Source organism: Equus przewalskii, unplaced genomic scaffold (genome assembly GCF_037783145.1).
Source record: "Equus przewalskii isolate Varuska unplaced genomic scaffold, EquPr2 ChrUn-12, whole genome shotgun sequence".
Classification (NCBI taxonomy): Eukaryota; Metazoa; Chordata; class Mammalia; order Perissodactyla; family Equidae; genus Equus; species Equus przewalskii.
In genome coordinates, this window is record NW_027228749.1 from 467,528 (window position 1) to 484,559 (window position 17,032).

At 43.8% G+C, this 17,032-nt stretch overlaps 1 non-coding gene across 1 annotated transcript; it reads left to right on the forward strand.

Annotated features, from left to right (window-relative positions):
* The first annotated feature begins 2,886 nt into the window (after positions 1 to 2,886).
* TRNAN-GUU (transfer RNA asparagine (anticodon GUU)) lies at positions 2,887 to 2,960 on the forward strand. Its single transcript has one exon. It is a non-coding gene; the product is annotated as a tRNA-Asn (tRNA).
* Positions 2,961 to 17,032: the final 14,072 nt, after the last annotated feature.

A 17,032-nucleotide genomic window follows, 5' to 3' on the forward strand; every position in this document is an offset into this window, starting at 1 on the left:
GAAGAGGAGAAAAATCCTATGAGGTTTCGGGATCTACAGTTAGCGTGAAGTCGACCTCCTCTGGCACAGCGGTCTCCCGTGACTGGTGAGGTGAGTGGAGTCCCGTCTGAAGTTTGCCAAAGTAGTCAAAGCAGAGGACGATGACCCATGTACTGGTGAATAGGCCATCCCAGGTCCACCCACTTGGTAGTACCTGAACTTCCCTACCCTGGTTCTTCTGTGGATGCAACTGAATACGTTTTATTTTCCCCATCGCTCTCCTTAGAAGAAGGGATCGATCTATGGGAAGCATGTGCAACAACCTACAGTAAGGAAAGCAACTATTGTTGAGAGTGTCACATTCCTCTCACACCCCCTTAATTTAAATGGCACTTCCCAAGGATATAGGTCCCCAAGTTGGGCCCATTCTAAGTTTAATGCACAGTGGTGGAACCTAAGAGAAGACTAGAAGGTCCACGGGTGAATATTTGAATCACGGTAGGGCATTTTTGTGTAAGCGTGCATTCCAAACTCACAAATCAAACATATGGAGTTCGTCTGTGCCTTTTCTACAAAGATGGGGAAGAAGAATTATACAGAAACAAATGGAAGACATCATAGAATGGCCTCAAGTGTCTGCTGCTTCCACGGAAGTTCTTCTTCCCTGGATATGCTCATCAATGTCTTCTCTTTCTCCAAAATATGACATCCAGTCCCAGATGCTAAAATCAGTTTTCTGGTTCCAGCCTGTTTTTTTACCCTCCTGTATCTCTGCCTCTTCCTTCTCTTCTTTCTTATGCAGAAAAGTCGGCTCTCCCTCAGCCTCCAATCTGCAACACGGTGCCCAAAGATCAGCTTAGCAGATTAGGGACCCTCTATGGACTCTATGTCAAAAACAGTATGAAGTGGAGTTCTTGTTGGCCCAATCTGGCAGATGAAAATGTTGAGGCCCTGCCCAAAGTTCAGAACTAGCAGAAGTAAAACCACTGGATCACTGAAGTAGTCATAAGTAAAAGTTTGTTGTGCACAAAAAGACAGTGTGGGAACTGGGAGCACTCAAATCGAATATAGAAAGAGGCCCAGAGGTATAGGGTCATAAAGCTCATAGAGTGAGGAGGCAGTGGCTGATCATTCTTCCCAGGGATGGGCCATAACCTCAGAGTTTTACCGGCGATAGGGAATTGGTTAAAGTGGTTACCTCATATCAATTTTGGGGAACGGTTTAAGTTTCATTTATGATTTCACAGGTACTAAACAAGAAGTGGCCCTTGAAGTTCCACTTGTTTTGCAAAATAGTCTACATTAGCTTTTGCTTGTATGACTAAACTGGTTTGTCTGCTCAGGGAATTTTCAAGTCTGATCTCCATTTGTGTTTGATTTTAACAATTTCCCCCTCTTGGTCATGTTCTCAGCCTGCTCCACCAGTGTAGTGTTACTCTCAGTTACCACTGTCGATGTAGTCAGGCCTAAGATTCACATATTCGCTGTCTCTGCTAGTTGAGTCGTCAGGGCAGAGGGGCCTGTGGTCACCATTATCATCACGTATGTGGTTATTGTTGAGTTCCTCCAGTTGTCTGATCCTGATGGGTACCATTGAGTGTATGAGTGGCTGCCAACAGGCATTTAAAATCCTTGAGTGTATACAATGCACCAGAGAGGTATTAACCAGGGCCCTAAGGAGAACAATAGCCAAGGATTGAAAAAGTCCCCGGAGCACAGATTCCCAGGAGCCAAGGTTTAACCAGCTAAGCAGGTCTACAGAAGAGGTATCACTTATCTGATGAACAATTTTATGTGGTCTTTAAGAGCCTTTAGATTCTGAGTAACACAGAAAGAGTAGTTTTCATCAGTTGTGCCACTGAGCCTCCTGCTGAGCATTTAGAGCATCAAGGGACGCTCCTCTTCCAAAAGACCACCGGAGATAAACCATTTACCGCACTGTAGGGTTATCTTCCCTTCTCCTGACTGCCTTGCGCCCGGTGGCAAGTGGAAAGAGCTGCTCTCTGGCCTCCAGGTAAGGGGCGCAGCCCCGTGCGGAATTCAACACAGAGTAAAAGCGAAACGCCAGGCATGACAGACAAGATTGCCGTGACTCGGATTCGAACCGAGGTTGCTGAGGCCACAACGCAGAGTACTAACCACTATATGATCACGGCGCGCCAGAGCCCCAGCAGCAATCCCCACCCTTGCTCTATGAATTTTGATGAAACATCATTCCAATAACTCCGCTGCTTTGTTCTTGCACAACTGCAGGCGCTCCTGTTCTCTTTCGTGCCCGCTCTCCATTCCCCCCCGCCCCTTCCTCTCCATTCCGGTACATGATTTGAAAAAAACAACAAAACAATTCTCACCTTCCCAAATCCGGCGCGCATCTCTGCCCAGGCCTCCTGGGAAGTCTTCTTTGTCCTCCGCCCACGCCTCCCCCACTTCTGTCCCGGCTCTTCGCCTTTGCCCCTTTCGCCCCACCCCGACTCCCTCCTTCCGGCTCCCTCCCCGCTCCGCCCGCGGACCAGCTGAGTGGAGTGAGGGGAGCGCCGGCGGCGCAGATGGTCGGATGAAGGCGGAGCAAACGGGACAAGCCGCCCGTCACCAGAGCCCACGGGGGTACAGCTTCCCTTGGGCCCCACTCGGTCCAGGCCCGGGGGGTCGCGGCCCCAGGCGTCTCCCTGGTGCTGGCATCTGAGGCGGGTGTGGAGCAAGGCGGGGTGAGGCCGCTCGGCTGCCCTTCTGCCTCCGGAATCACGCAACGCGCGGCTCTCAAAGGCGATCAACACGCTGCGCCGACTCCGCCTGTCGGGTTTTCCGAGGCTCTGGAGCCGGCACTGCTGTCCTGCAAGGGCGGGTGGCTCCGCCTGGCGTTGAATCAGTGACTACTCCCCGAAGGGGGCGGGGGTAGAGCCTCTGCGTGTCTCTGTGGCGCAATCGGTTAGCGCGTTCGGCTGTTAACCGAAAGGTTGGTGGTTCAAGCCCACCCAGGGACGAGCCTCACACTTTTAGGTTGTAGACGTGTTTGCAGTTGTTCCTACTCTGCACATCCTCTCAGGTACAGGCGGAGAGACGCCTCCTCCGCCGGTCCCCTCCTATTCTCTGTGTCTTGTGCACAAAAGGGGGACCTAAGTCAACATCATAAGGTCGTCACAGATCCTCCCAGAAGAGCTCGGAGGAAAACAGGTCTCTGGGAGTACGGAAATCCTTGAGAGAGTACACACATTGTCGTGGCTCGGAATTCTTTTTCACGGTGGAGTTTCTTCCATCATTGGTTGGGACTAGTATTTACTTAACCCTTTCCAGACACGTTTTAAGTTAAGTTGGTTCTAGGATTTTATGATTACAAATAATGCTGTAGTCATCATTCTTGTACACATATCTTTGGCCACTTGCCCCAGTATTTCTATAGGGTGGAGTCCTGGAAGAGCAATTGCTCTGTCATAGTGTTTACACGGCTTCTGTATGGTTCCATTTCTCTCCTTTGTTGGCTTATTCGCTATGACTCTTTGTCATTTCAGCGACTGCTTTAGGATTCACAGCACACATCTGCAACTTACCACAGTCTGCCTTCAAGTGGTATCATACCTCTCCACATTTCTCCCCTACCGCCTGTATGATATCGCTGTCCTGCAGTGCACTTTACACATGTTATAAACCCCACAATCCGTCGTTGTTACTTTTGTTTAATCTGTCCCATGGTTTTAAAGAGGCTTAAATACTAAGAAAAAATCTTAAATATTTTCCTGTGCAGATACCGTTACTGTTGTCCGTTATCCCTTTGTGTACATCCAGAGTTCCATCTGGCATCAGTGTCTTCTTCCTGGAGGACTCCTTCAATGTTTCTTGTAGTGTGCATCTGCTAATGACGAATTCTTTCAGACTTTGTATGTCTGCAAAAGTCGTTAGTTACCTTCATTTTTGAAAGACTTTTTTGGGGGAGGAAGCATACAATTCCATGTTGACTTTTTTTCCCCTCAGTCATTTATAGATATTGCTCCACTGTCTTCTCACTTGTACTGCTTCTGATGAGAAATCTGATATCATCTTTATTTTTGTTTTCTGTATGTACCATGTCATTTTGCCATGGCTGCTTTGGAGAGTTTTTCTTTTTCAATGGATTCGAGCAATTGAATTATATTGTGACTGGACGCAGTTTTCTTCGCGTTTCTTGTGGTCCTTCATTGTGCTCATTTGGCTCCTTAGATCAGTGGGTTTATAATTTTTATTATAACTGGAAATTTTTCTGTCGTTGTTTCTCTAAAATTATTTCTTCATCCCAAGTCTTTCCCCGGACTCAATTACTCGTATATTAGGCCTTTGAAAGTTGCCCTAGCATTCACTGATAGATGTGTATTAGAAAAAATGTTTTTGACTGAGTTTCATTTTGTACATTTTCAATTGTTGGCTTTGTGTCCCCTAATCCTTTTCTTCTGCAATGTCTAACTGCTGTTGATTCCATCTGGCGAGTCTGTTATCTCAGGTGTTATAGTTTCCATCTCTAAAGTTTGATTCTGTCCATTTGTATATACTCCACGTTTCTACTTAACTCCATGGACGTATGTGACACAGTCAGAATAACTGTTTTAAAGGCCTCTCTGTTAATTTTAACATTGTGTCAGTTTTGGCTCAATTTCACTTGATTGATTTTTCTTCTCATTAAGGATCATGTTTTCCTGCCTCTCCACACCCCTGGCGTTCTTTGATTGGATGCCAGACATTGTGAAAGTTTTCCTTCTTGGGTACTGACTATCTTGGTATTCCTATAAATCTTCTTGAGTTTTGTTCTGGGGTACAGCGAAGTGACTTTTAAACAGTTTGATTCCTTTGAATCCTGCTTTTATGATTTCTTTTTTTAGATGGATCAGTCTGGGGCTGGTTATTCCCACCACTGAAACAAGACCTTCCTGGGTGTTCTTCCCAATGGCCCATGAATTACGAATAGTCCAGTCTGGCAGGTGGGAGCAAGTATGATTTCCTATCCTGGGTGAGCACCAGGCACTGTTCCACAATCTTTTCAGAAGTCTCTTCCCCTGGCTTCAGACAGTTCCTTCATAAGCGGGCCCTGATCAGTACTCTGCTGAATACTCGAATATGCCTGAATACACATATGCCTGGATTCTCTCTCTCTGTCCATCTCTCTTGTCACTTGATCTTTGTCCTATGAACTCTAGCTGCCTTGCTCTCTGTGGAAATTCAGCTTCATGCCCACAATCCAAGGAGCTGGCCTCATATCTCCCCTCGTGCCCAGCCTGGAAAACTCTCTGAGAGCAACAATCATCCCATTTGAGACAAATCATAGAAAGCAACAGAACCCTGCACCTGACAATGCACCTCTTGTGCAGACCTGGACCCTTAGAGTTGTCGGCTCACCTTCCCTTGGTTCTTCTGTTGAGTTTCTTGAGCAAAAAAAAGACCTCTGTTGCTTTTACACACTAAATCTGGTTCTTGGACATTCTCTCTCTCTCTCCACGTAGGTGTCTTGTCTGTCTGTCTGTCTCTCATACTCTAGGCTGCCCCTAGCTTACCCACTTTCTTCTCCTCCTCTTCAGCTTCCCAGGACCTCGCATTAGAATGCCTGCAATTTTCAAGCATTTATTAGGTGTTTACTAGATGCCAGGCCCTGCTCTGGGAGAGATGCTGCATCTTGAACAAATGGGAGGTCCCTGCCCCGTGGTGCCCACGTCTGGAGACATCAGAAAGGGCAGAGCGGTGGGGAGCACAATTGGTTCATGTTCTTCCCAGGGGCCTCTGCCAGCCCGGGCCTAAGGGTGCTAGTGGGGAGCACCACCAGAGAAGCACAGCAAAGAACGGGAAGACGGATGACTCTAGATCCAGAAGGCATGACCAAGAACCAGGATTCTTTCTTTCTTTCTTTTCCTTTAATAAACAGGCGCCTCAGGAAACAGCAGACCTCCAGTGACAGCTCCTTACTTCCTGGAGCAGGCATTGCTCGTGTTTACACTTCTTAAAGTGACAATGATGGCCAAGCTCACCAACACCCCTAAGGGGACCCACACCTCGTCTGAACCTATTAACGTATGGTCACTCTATAATCTATAAAAATATCATTAGCTTTATATTAACACTGTGTTTTGTTGTTTCCATCCTGATTAGAAGATCTCCAGGAAAGATTATGCATTAATTAGCATAATCTAATGTCAGTCAGAGAACTTAAAGAGAATGGTAGGTCTTAACATCTCAAAGTGAGCTGACACATAATAAAGAAAGACATGTTGGGATACTATATTAGATGATACCTAAAGACGTTTACGCAAAAAAGAAGCACGTGGAATAATTGAGTCACCGTGATCTCTAGAATTATAAGACTTAATCTCCATTTAGAAGATATTATATGATATATTTCGTTTACTGAACATGTAATTTTAAATTTTATGAACTTAAATATTTGTTGGAATTAAAGTTTGCTTACTTGACCAGTAAAACCAGTGTAGGAAATTTAGGCAGGTCAGTGTCATTAGGATCTTGAAGAGAAAATAATTCCAAGACTCGTATAAACTAGAATACTATGCCACCAATACTTTCTACATTATTAGAAAAATCCTGACAACAGAGAGCAGTTCTTAGACCAAAATTATTAAACCAGTGTGATGCATACAAGGAGTCATCGTTAGATATATGACATGACATAAACATTCTCTATGCCATTACGTGTCAATTATGAAAATTCTTTAAAATGTTTCAAAGTATTCAAGATTCGTCCTTATTATCAACTTGAATTCTTTCCTTGTGCCCAGCACTGAGACCACTAATTTATCCACAGCTAAACCTTTTTTTTTTTCCCCTGAGTCACAGGTTCAGCAAGAAAGGAAGTGCAAGAAAAAAAAAAAAAACCCATCAATAGCTTTTATGGACTTCACTGGAATCCTATTCACCATCTGACTTTGGGGAGAGGCACAACTGGGTATGCAGCCCGAATCAGGTTGCCTCTGTCTGCTTGGACTCAGACTGAACCCAGGACTAGGTCAAGACAAGACTAAGCACCATTCTCACAGGGCAGCCGCCTACCTGACAGTGCCAGATGCAGGATTCTGGAAAGGTCTTGAGAACTCTCGCCTTCCCTCCATTGCATTTTCCACCTGCTCCCCTCATCCTTCCACCACAAGAAAGGATCCTTCACCTTTTTGTCAGGTCAGAACTCTTGAAGATCCCAGCAGGGCAGAGAGAGCCAGGCAAGAGCCAAGGGGCAGCTGTGCTCCCCTGGAGGGTCTCCCTGAAGAGGTGGGCAGCGCTAGAGCTCAGGCGGACCCAAGACCCCACTGCCCGCCAAAGCGAGGAGGAGGAGTCCGCAGGGCAGATGGTGCTGGGGAGACTGACAACCTATCTGTTCCTCCAAGCAGAGGGCGGGCCTGGCCTGCACTGTCGGGGAGAAGGGAGAGCCCAATAAAACTCTGCCTGAAGCTTCTCTATAGCCTGGAGGATGCGGGTGTCAGGTTCCTGAAAGGGGAAGAGGGGTCTCCTCCAGAGGACAAAGGCCTCCCCTGTCCTTGGAGGAAAAGTCCTCCAGCTGGTTCCAAGGGACGTTGCGAAAGGAAAGGGGCAACAGCAGTCCACTAATGATCCTGAGATGTCTGCAATTACTCTCAAAGGTGTCGCAAATCATGAATATGTGGAGAAAGAGTGAGAAAGCCAAAGTGGGAAATGGCTAACTGGTGCATTTAGGTGAAGAAATACAATGCTTGCAACGTTTTTGAATGTTTCAATTATTTTTAAGCAGCGATTGGAACCTAAGCCCCAAGTTCTCTTTAGATGAAAACTCAAAGTGAGACATTAGGTTTCTGAGACAAGGGAGGAGGAGTGCAGGCTGCCCCTCACATCTCACCTCTGCAGCCTGGGAGATGCCTTGGCCCCTGTGGCCTCGCCTCCGCGCAGAAGCTGTTCCCTGCATCTGGAGCTTGAGGCCCACCTCACCTCTGGGGGTGAAGAGAAGACTCCTGCATGCGGAGGCCGGAGGCCGTGCCCAGAGACGTCGCTGATGGGGAACCAATCGATTTACGTCAGTCCAAAAATTAGACCTCCTTTCTCGGCAATCTTCACACCACCCTCACTTAGGCAATTGATATTCTGATTTCTGTCTGATTTGCCTGTCCTTGAACTTCCCGTAAATGAATATGCTTTTTTGCCTGGCTTCATTTTTTCTTTTTCTGCAACATAACACTTTTGAGATGCATCCATTTTGTTGTATGTGTCAATACCTCATTTTGGTATTACTGATGAGTGTTACACCAATATGTGAATACACTACAGTTGATGGACAATTGGCATATTTCATTCGTCATCTATACTATTTTATTTATTTTCTTGCTCAAATTGTTCCAGTTTCGGGCACTATGGGCTCTTTCAGTTGCCTTCTGTGTCCCTTAGACATACTCCCTTTGTAGTGGAGAGGTTTTTTTGTTGGTTGAGTTTGGTTTTCTTCTGTCTGCTTTCTGGCACTGCAAGATGCTCCGGGCTGACCTTGTGTATTTCCTGCCCCAATCTTAGATTCAGCCACTCCTCCAAAGAGGCCTGATTCCTTTTATTGGTGGCTTGATTTTTTATTATTGGTGTCTGAAAATATTTTATATTCAGAACTTGAGTCATTTGTTAGACAAATGTAATACAAATAATTTCTTCCAGTCTGGCTTGCCTTTTCACTTTCTTCTTCTTTTTTTTTTTTTTAAAGACTTGGCACCTGGGTTAACAATTGTTGCCAAGCTTTTTTTTTTTTTCCTGCTTTATCTCCCCAACCCCCCCCCCCCGTACACAGTTGTATATCTTAGTTGCAGGTCCTTCTAGTTGTGGGATGTGGGACGCCGCCTCAAGGTGGCCTGAGGAGTGGTGCCATGTCCGCGCCCAGGATCCGAACCTTGGGCCGCCGCAGCGGAACGTGCAAACTTATCCACTCGGCCACGGAGCCGGCCCCGCCTTTTCACTTTCTTATCATGATTTTTTATGAGTGTAAGTTTTTATTATTTTTGTGAAATCCAATTGACCTATACAGTTTTTTCTTTTATTGTTAAGGCCTTCGTCTCTGAGAAATCTCTCCTGCCTCAGGATCATAAATATATATCCTGCATTTAATTCTGGGAGCCATAGATAGTTAATTTCCACTTTTAGACCTATGGTTCATCTCAGATTCATTTCCTGAACACAGCAGGCTTGAGAATACTAAACACTAGATGTCACATCTTCCTTTTTCTTTGTTCCCACTCTCATTTTACTTTAAGTAAACATCTGTCATACACCCTGACACATGTCTGACAGTTCTGCTGTGGGTAAAACTGTAACTGAATAGTCATATTCCTAGATTTTGTTTCCTAGCATTAACGTTATCAAGTATTTTGATGACATTCTGAGACCTAAACTTTTCTGTGGAGTCTTGTTTTTCTCTAGAGGCTGTTAGGATCTTTTCTTCATCCCTGAAGTTCTGATAGTCCTATGTGATGTATTTTACTCTGACTCCTTTCTCCTCCTTTGGTTGGGCACACCATCAGCCTTTCAATGAGAGACCGTATGTGTTTAAGGTGCAGGATATTTTCTCATCATGATTAGTGGATAATTTCCTCTCCTTTTTTTTCTCAGCAGGTGAGAGAATCGGTTTCCATTGGGAGTGGTTTATTATACCCTCGTAACAAGAAACCATGTTTTTTTCCATGAGAAATATTGATTTGCTGTCCTATGGAAATTATTACAAGAAACCAAATTATAGAACATGCACACAGAGAAACACCCCAAACTCTGAAGAGAAACCGAAGGAGGGATTGTAACGGAGGAGCTCATTTTCACCCTCACTCCATAATTTTCCAAGGGTTGTTTCCAGAAATGTTAACCAATCCCAATACCCTGCTAAAAGTGTCATATTTAGTTCTGGACAAGATTTCAGTGTTTTTTCTCTCACCCTCTTGTGTCCTTGGAACTTGCTGAAATCAGTACACTTGTGCAGACAGCAGAAAGTGGAATGTGTTTCCTACCCTTCAAGAGATGTTGGAAAATTTCTTTTAATGGAGTTTTTGAGGCATCATCTGTCTGTGCACATTGTGCAATGGAATCTATGATACCACTGCTTTCCCTGACTGAAAATTAGCCTTAATGTGCTTGCCTTTAAGGAATAACATCACTACAGGAGCAGTAAAGCAATGTGGGGCTCTTCTGGCACCTGCAGCCTCTGGCATATGTCAGAAGATGAAATACTTCAAACAACAGATCAAATCACCCAGCATCTCTAACTCCTAAATTTCAGTTTGAGTGGATATAAGCCTTTGGGTTTTATTGATTTGTTGGAGTTTGAAAAACTTATTCTAGATGCGAATTAGTTTTTCTTTTATATGCTACATGTACTTTCCCTGTAAATGGGTATCCAGTTTTAAATGTGCATAGATTCATTCTCCATTTTCATATAGTCAAATATTTTTCCTTAAAAAGTCTCACCTACAATTTGGTTACGGGCATGTGTCAAAGGTTTATTTCAAGCCTATCTCAAGAGAAGAAATTTATACCTAAGCCAATTCAAATATTTCTGTTTTGATAGATAGAGACTATGAAAAGATTCATTGCAAATCATTATGAACCTGAATACAGCAGAAGAATGTCTGGGTAAAGACAATTACGTTTCTTGTGAAAATGCTTCAAGGTTATTTGGTTCCACCCAAAATTAATAATCAACTGAGCAGGGTTTCCAGATGGAACTCTTAAACTTATTGTACTCTGTCAGCGTTTTATCAAGAATGCTGATGTATTCCCAGAAGAGGTAGATGATCACACCAGATCACAAAAGTTCTTCCCCAGCTCAGATTCAGTACGATTTTCTATCTCAATATTGCCCTTTATGTCTAATAATCAAACACTTTAAGTACATATTTATTTTACCTAGTATGTATTAATGTTTCATTGCAGATGACAGCAATCCAAATACTAATCATCTCAAGCCAAGAAAGAGAATTTACTAGCTGTCAGGTCAGTGGTCCAAGACACAGAAGTGAGTAAAAGAGATTCCTGGGTGTCCTTTCTCGGAAGTGTTGGGCATTGTTTAGTGCAGAGTTCAGCAAATGTGATTGTAAGGGCCAGATAGTGAACAAAGCAGGCTTGTGGGCCAAGAGGCAAAATCAAGGATACTATGTAGATCTTTACATAACGAGAAAGAAATCATATTTTCATGTAGTTTTTATCTATAAAATTCAAAATTAACCCTAAAAACTGAGTCCGTTGCATCAGAAGTTGGCACTATCCTGCTTGTCTGGGCTCCCTGGTGCCAACCCCTCTTCCCTCCACACAGGCCATTCTTTCCTTGCTTTCTCCAAAAGGGAGTCCCACACGAAAGACCCTGTGCTCTGCAGGACAGTGACATGCCAAGAGGCCCACCAAGTCCACCAGTCCCACTCCCAGAGCGAGTTGCCACATCCCCACAGCACCTCAAAACTGCCCTAGAGACACACCTTTGCGAGGCCTCCACGTGTGGAGGGCCCATCATGGGGTGGACCAAGTTGCCTGGAGGAGGTGGGAGGGGAGGCATCCAGGGCGACAAGGGGCCAAACACAGAGATCAAGGCATCTCCAACCTCCAAAAGGATTCAGGCAGATGCAGGAATGGAGATGTCTGGAGAGAGAAAGCTTTCAAGCAAGGCTCCCTGGCCCTCAACCGGACTCTCAATTTCCTCCCTGCAGCCTGCTGCACCTGCAACTTTCCCACCCTACTTGATGCCAATTACACACTTCCATACACTCAGGCCAAAAAATGTTACAATTTTCCTTGACGACTGGTCTTTCTGTCACACTCTACATCCAATTAGTCAGGGATTTCTGTCTTCCTGGGCCCTCAGGTGCCGACTTTGACCTGTACAATCTCTTTTCCTGCTCTCTGAACTTTGGTAAACAATTCTGATAAAGGCCAAGAGATTAATTCAACTCAGGACTCTGGGTTCACTCAGCCTTTAGGGTTTGACACTCTTGATCACAGGATCGTTGGGTTGGACATCCTCTGTGCCTTTTCCTTGGCTCAAAGTGAGCCTTTCCAGGCTTATCCTCAAGATCAAAGTAGAGGTATGGACAAGATTCACCAGGCAGGGCTGCTCTTGCTCCTTCCGGAGATTTTAGGCATTGTTCCTAAATCCCCAAGAATCTAATTTTTGTTTTCCAGACAAAAAGGTCCATAGGTTTCTCCCAGCATTAATCAGTGCCAGATCTGAAAGAGATCATCTAAGAGCATTATTCCCTTCCTCAAATACACTTTTCTAGAAATAGCGTGATGACAATTTTCCCGGGAATCACAATCCATTTATGAGCACCATTTATTGGCTACAATCTTCCTATTGCCATTTGTTACCTATGTGACCTACACTCTTTTCTGTATGGCCGTGCTTTTCAGCTCAGGGATGCTTTTCTAAACATAAAACTAGCAATAACAGCAGCCTTGCTAAGACTTTTTGCTAACTCTTGGACACATCACCAGGCAAATCTCATAGGATTTGACAGGTAAAGGATCATAGCACTGTCCCCATTCCTTGGCGTTATGGACTGAATTGTGTCCCCTTTCAAATTCCTATGTTGCAGCTCTAATTCTCAATGTGTCTGCATTTGGAGGTAGTGCCTTTAAGTAGGTGATCATGGTTCAATGAGGTGATAAGGATGGGGCCCTAATCCAATAGGACTGGTGTCAATATAAGAAGACTAAGGGACACCAGAGACCTCCACACACAGAGAAAAGGCCCTGCAAGCATACAGTGAGATGGCACCCTTCTCCAAATGCCAGAAAGAGAGGCCCACCAGAAATCAACTCTACCAGAACGTTGATGTTGGATGTCTGGTCTCTAGAACTGTGAGCAAATAAATGTCTGTTGTTTAAGCCACCTAATCTGTGGCTTCTTGTCATGCAGCCCACGCAGACTAATATAATTGATAATTGCACTGCATTCACCTAATTTGGCTACATAATGGGAAGTGAAAGTACCTTTAGGAATAAGCACTATCAAATTGGCTGGTGTGAATACTGTGTCTTTTGCACTGATATTGCCTTCCTTAGTTACATGTACATTTAAGCCTGGGCCTGGGACCATAAGACCAGGCAAAATGAAAAAGCCTGGAAGATGGGAAAGATATAAATTTGCATAATTGCATCCTGTCCTCACCTTCACATCTCAGCAACTTTTTCAGTGGAGTCTGCACCTTATGTGTACCTTCAGATGCAATCTGAGTGCACAATCATTTAAACAATGAAGCCAATTTTTCCAATTTTCACCATCACGCGCTTGGAGAAACGAGTATTTCACTTAACCAGTCCCATTTTCATCGAGACCACTTCTCTGAGGATGATAAAGATGTGGTGTGTCCATGTAATATTATGTTTCTTTGTCTTTTCTCCATGCCCAGAGTGTCCTCTTCATTCTGCTAGTCCGCATTTGACCACAAACTGGAATCTCAGAAAATCTCAACTGCCTCTGGAAAATCTCACCTAACCTAACCCCAATTGCCCATGTACAAAGATTAGTATGGTAATTAAGGAGAAAGAGCCCCATTACACAAACTCAATGAGAGCCATGGGTGATAATTGTAACTGTTGACTGGCTTGTACCAAGGTTTCTCTTCCACACTAAGTGTATAGGGCTAGGCTAATTGGCAGGGATCTTCAAGGTGCTCATTATCCCCACCCAAGAAACTCCTAAAAAGTTGTCATGAGTTAAAGGGATTTAAGTGGTGTACTGAGGGAAAATCAGTCCTGAAGTAGATGAAAAGGTGAGCATTCTATGAAACAGAAGTGTAATTCCACATGTGCTTAAGATATGGAAAGTTGTAAGTAAGAGAAAGTTGTTTCCACTCTAAACAAGACAAAAGCTGGATGAGCTACAAAATCATACCCATTTCGAGCCCACCAGATGGCTGAGGTTGGAAGGCCACTGGGTAAACTGAAGTCCAAAGCATGACAAACCTCTCCAAGGAGGGACACACACATGAACCGTTTCATCTTTGGCAGATAATGGAAGTAAAAGATGGTGGCTATATAAGTTATTAAGGAGAAAATAACTGGAATTTTAACTATTTTCTAAAGAGCAAGTGTGGGCTATCATGACAGTTTACAATCTCTGAGAGGCCCAGCTACTAGGTAGGTTTCTGCCCATTTACCAGGGCTTTCTCTCAGGCCTCCACCAAGGGCTCACACACACAAAAAAAGTGGGGCAGGGCAAGAGACTCTCTCAAGGTTGCCTCAGTGGTGCACGCATGCAGATCGTTATCAGCCACCACTGTGGTAGAGGTACAAAACCTGGCCATTTCTCTCATATGACATGAAAGTCATCTACCATTGATGCTGGAGCAAGAAACTCTACCAACCCTTGGTCCCAAGTATAGGTCAGCTGCTCTTGGGGCAGGGTTAGAAGTAAAAGCTGTCTACCACTGGATAAGGGGCAGGAGACTTGTTCTTGCTCAAGTCTTCCAATCTTTGAAAGGTGGAGGGCTATTACTACAAGAGGGAGGTCACAGAAACTCTGAGGTTCAGGCACACGTGCCTTGGTTTTGGTACACAGAGCCTGCCCAAGACCGAGGCTAAAACAGGAGAACTGAATCCTCCCCTTTCCTGCAGAAGCCTTGGACTGAAAAACAAGCAAAAGTAATCAAATCTACTTCTAGAGGAGAGGCAAGAGTGCAGCAAGAGACCCCTCTATAATGCAGGCGTATTAGAGCTGAGTGGAGCAGAAATGCCGAGAAAAAGCCCTGCAGTACCTCCGGTCTCACACTAAGCCCACAGTAAAAGCCATGCACTGAAGAAGGAACTAGAAGCCTGTGGTGCACAGCAGCTAACTAGGGCAGCAATAAAATCCAATGCCATCTCAACTGCTTGCTTGATTTATTCAAACACCTATACTAAAGGCCTGACAGAAGAATAGGCACAATTACTTACAGGTATAAATACTGTTAACATAGCTCTCAATTTTCTTTTTACACACAGCGTTTAGCATTCTATAAAAACTTATAATACACACACACATACACACAGAGATTACTATGTCATGAGGTAAAGCAGTCATTAGAATGAGATGCCTAGATGTTGGACAGGGATTTTAAAATACTATACAATAATATTTTAAGACTCTAATACTGTCGTTCTTAAGCAGAGTGAGCATGCTCTCTGTTGGAACATTTGGCAATGTCTAGAGACATTTTCAATTGTCATAACTGGAAAGGGTGCTATTGGCGTTTAATAGGTAGACTCCAAGGATGCCTCAAAACATCCTATAATGCAGAGGACTGTCCCCTGCAACAAAGAATTGTCCCGTCCAAAATGCCAAAAAAGCCATTGATCATAAATGCTGATGGAGTGGGAAAGGTGGACGACATGCATGAACAAGAGGAAGAATTTCATCAGAGATGGAAAATATTAAAAAGAAGCAAATGCTAGTAATTTTTTTAATGACTCTGGAGATGAAGAACTTCTTCACTGGACTTACCCACAGACTGGACACAGCAGAGGAAAGAATCAGCTATCCTGAAGACAGGTCAATAAAAATTGATGATACTAACATAAAATGAAAAATAATTAGTGACCCAAAAAATGGAGTGTAAAAGATGTCAACCAATATTCTGTAGTTCCGCATTTGTGTACTTGAAGTTCCAGAAAGAGAAGCAGGAGTTTAGAGCAGAAGAAATATCTGAAGAATTCTACGATATTAATGAAAGACCAAAAAAAAAAAAAAAAATCAGACACCTAAACAATGAACCCAAAGCACAAAAATAAAGGAAAACACACTGAGACATGTCCTAATAAAGCTGCTAGTGGCCAGCCCCACGTTGTAGTGGGTAAGTTTGGCACGCTCTACTTCAGTGGCCCAGGTTCGCGGGTTTAGATCCTGGGTGTGGACATACACAACTCATCAGCCATGCTGTGATGGTGACCCACATACAAAGTAGAGGAAGACTAGCACAGATGTTAGATCAGGGCTAATCTTCCTCAAGCTAAAAAAGAGGAAGATTGGCAACAGGTGTTAGCTCAGGGCCAATCTTCCTCACACACAAAATATTTTTAAAAGTTATTGACTGGATAAAGCAGAAGATTTTAAAGTATAACACGGTGTTTGTATTGCATGTAAAAATGAGATGTGTGAAGACAACCACAGCAAAAAGGATAAGAGGGAGAAAATGGAAGCATTATGTTGTAAATTCTTACCCTGCACAGAGACAAGGACATTACTTTGTGATACAGGGATCATTTTTCAAGAAGATATAAACATTCTGAGTAGGTATCTAATCCAATAACAGAGCTTCAGATTATATAAAACAAAAAATTAATAGAACAGAAAGGAGAATTAGGTAAGTCCAACATTATGATTGGAAACGTAAGTTCTCCTTAGTAATGAATAGAACAAGTAATCAAAAAAGTTAATAAGCATATGGAAGACCTGAACAACACTATCAACCAACTTGATTTGTGGAATGGTCCACCAGCTACAACAGGATACATTTTGCATGTGAACCATTTACCAAGACAGACCATACTCTGAGCTGTCGAAAAAAACTCAAAAGTTTTAAAAGGATTGAAATCATGCCAAGTATGTTCTCTGATAACAAAGATAGTTAGAAACCAATGACAAAAGGTTCTAGTTGAAATAACTCTTATCTTCCTTTACCCTCTCCAGACGTTTTGGGTACTTTTTCACAATTACTTCACTTTGCTCAACCTAGCACATAAGCACTTAGGCCTATGCACTTTTGGGTTCTTATTTTCCTTGAAAGCTCCCATGTACATGTAAGAATAGTTGTATGCTTTTCAACTGTTCAATGCTTTGTCTTATGTCGACTCAATTCTCAGGCCCAGCCACAGACAACGAGAAGGTAGAGGAAAAGTTTAGTCTCCCCTGCAGTTTCATTCTGAATCCTCTTCCCTTGACTTGAAGGCAGCCGCCATTTTGCTCTGTGCTCTTAGGACCTCTTCTTTAAGGTGGAGGAGGAGGGAGATATGGTGGGGGGGAGGGAAGGAAAAGATTTCCCCTCTTCCTTTCTAGGTCATTCAGCTGATCAATGATTAAATTCACACAAGACAGATTAACAGGGGGAATATAAATTTTGCACTTTCAGGAGCCCCA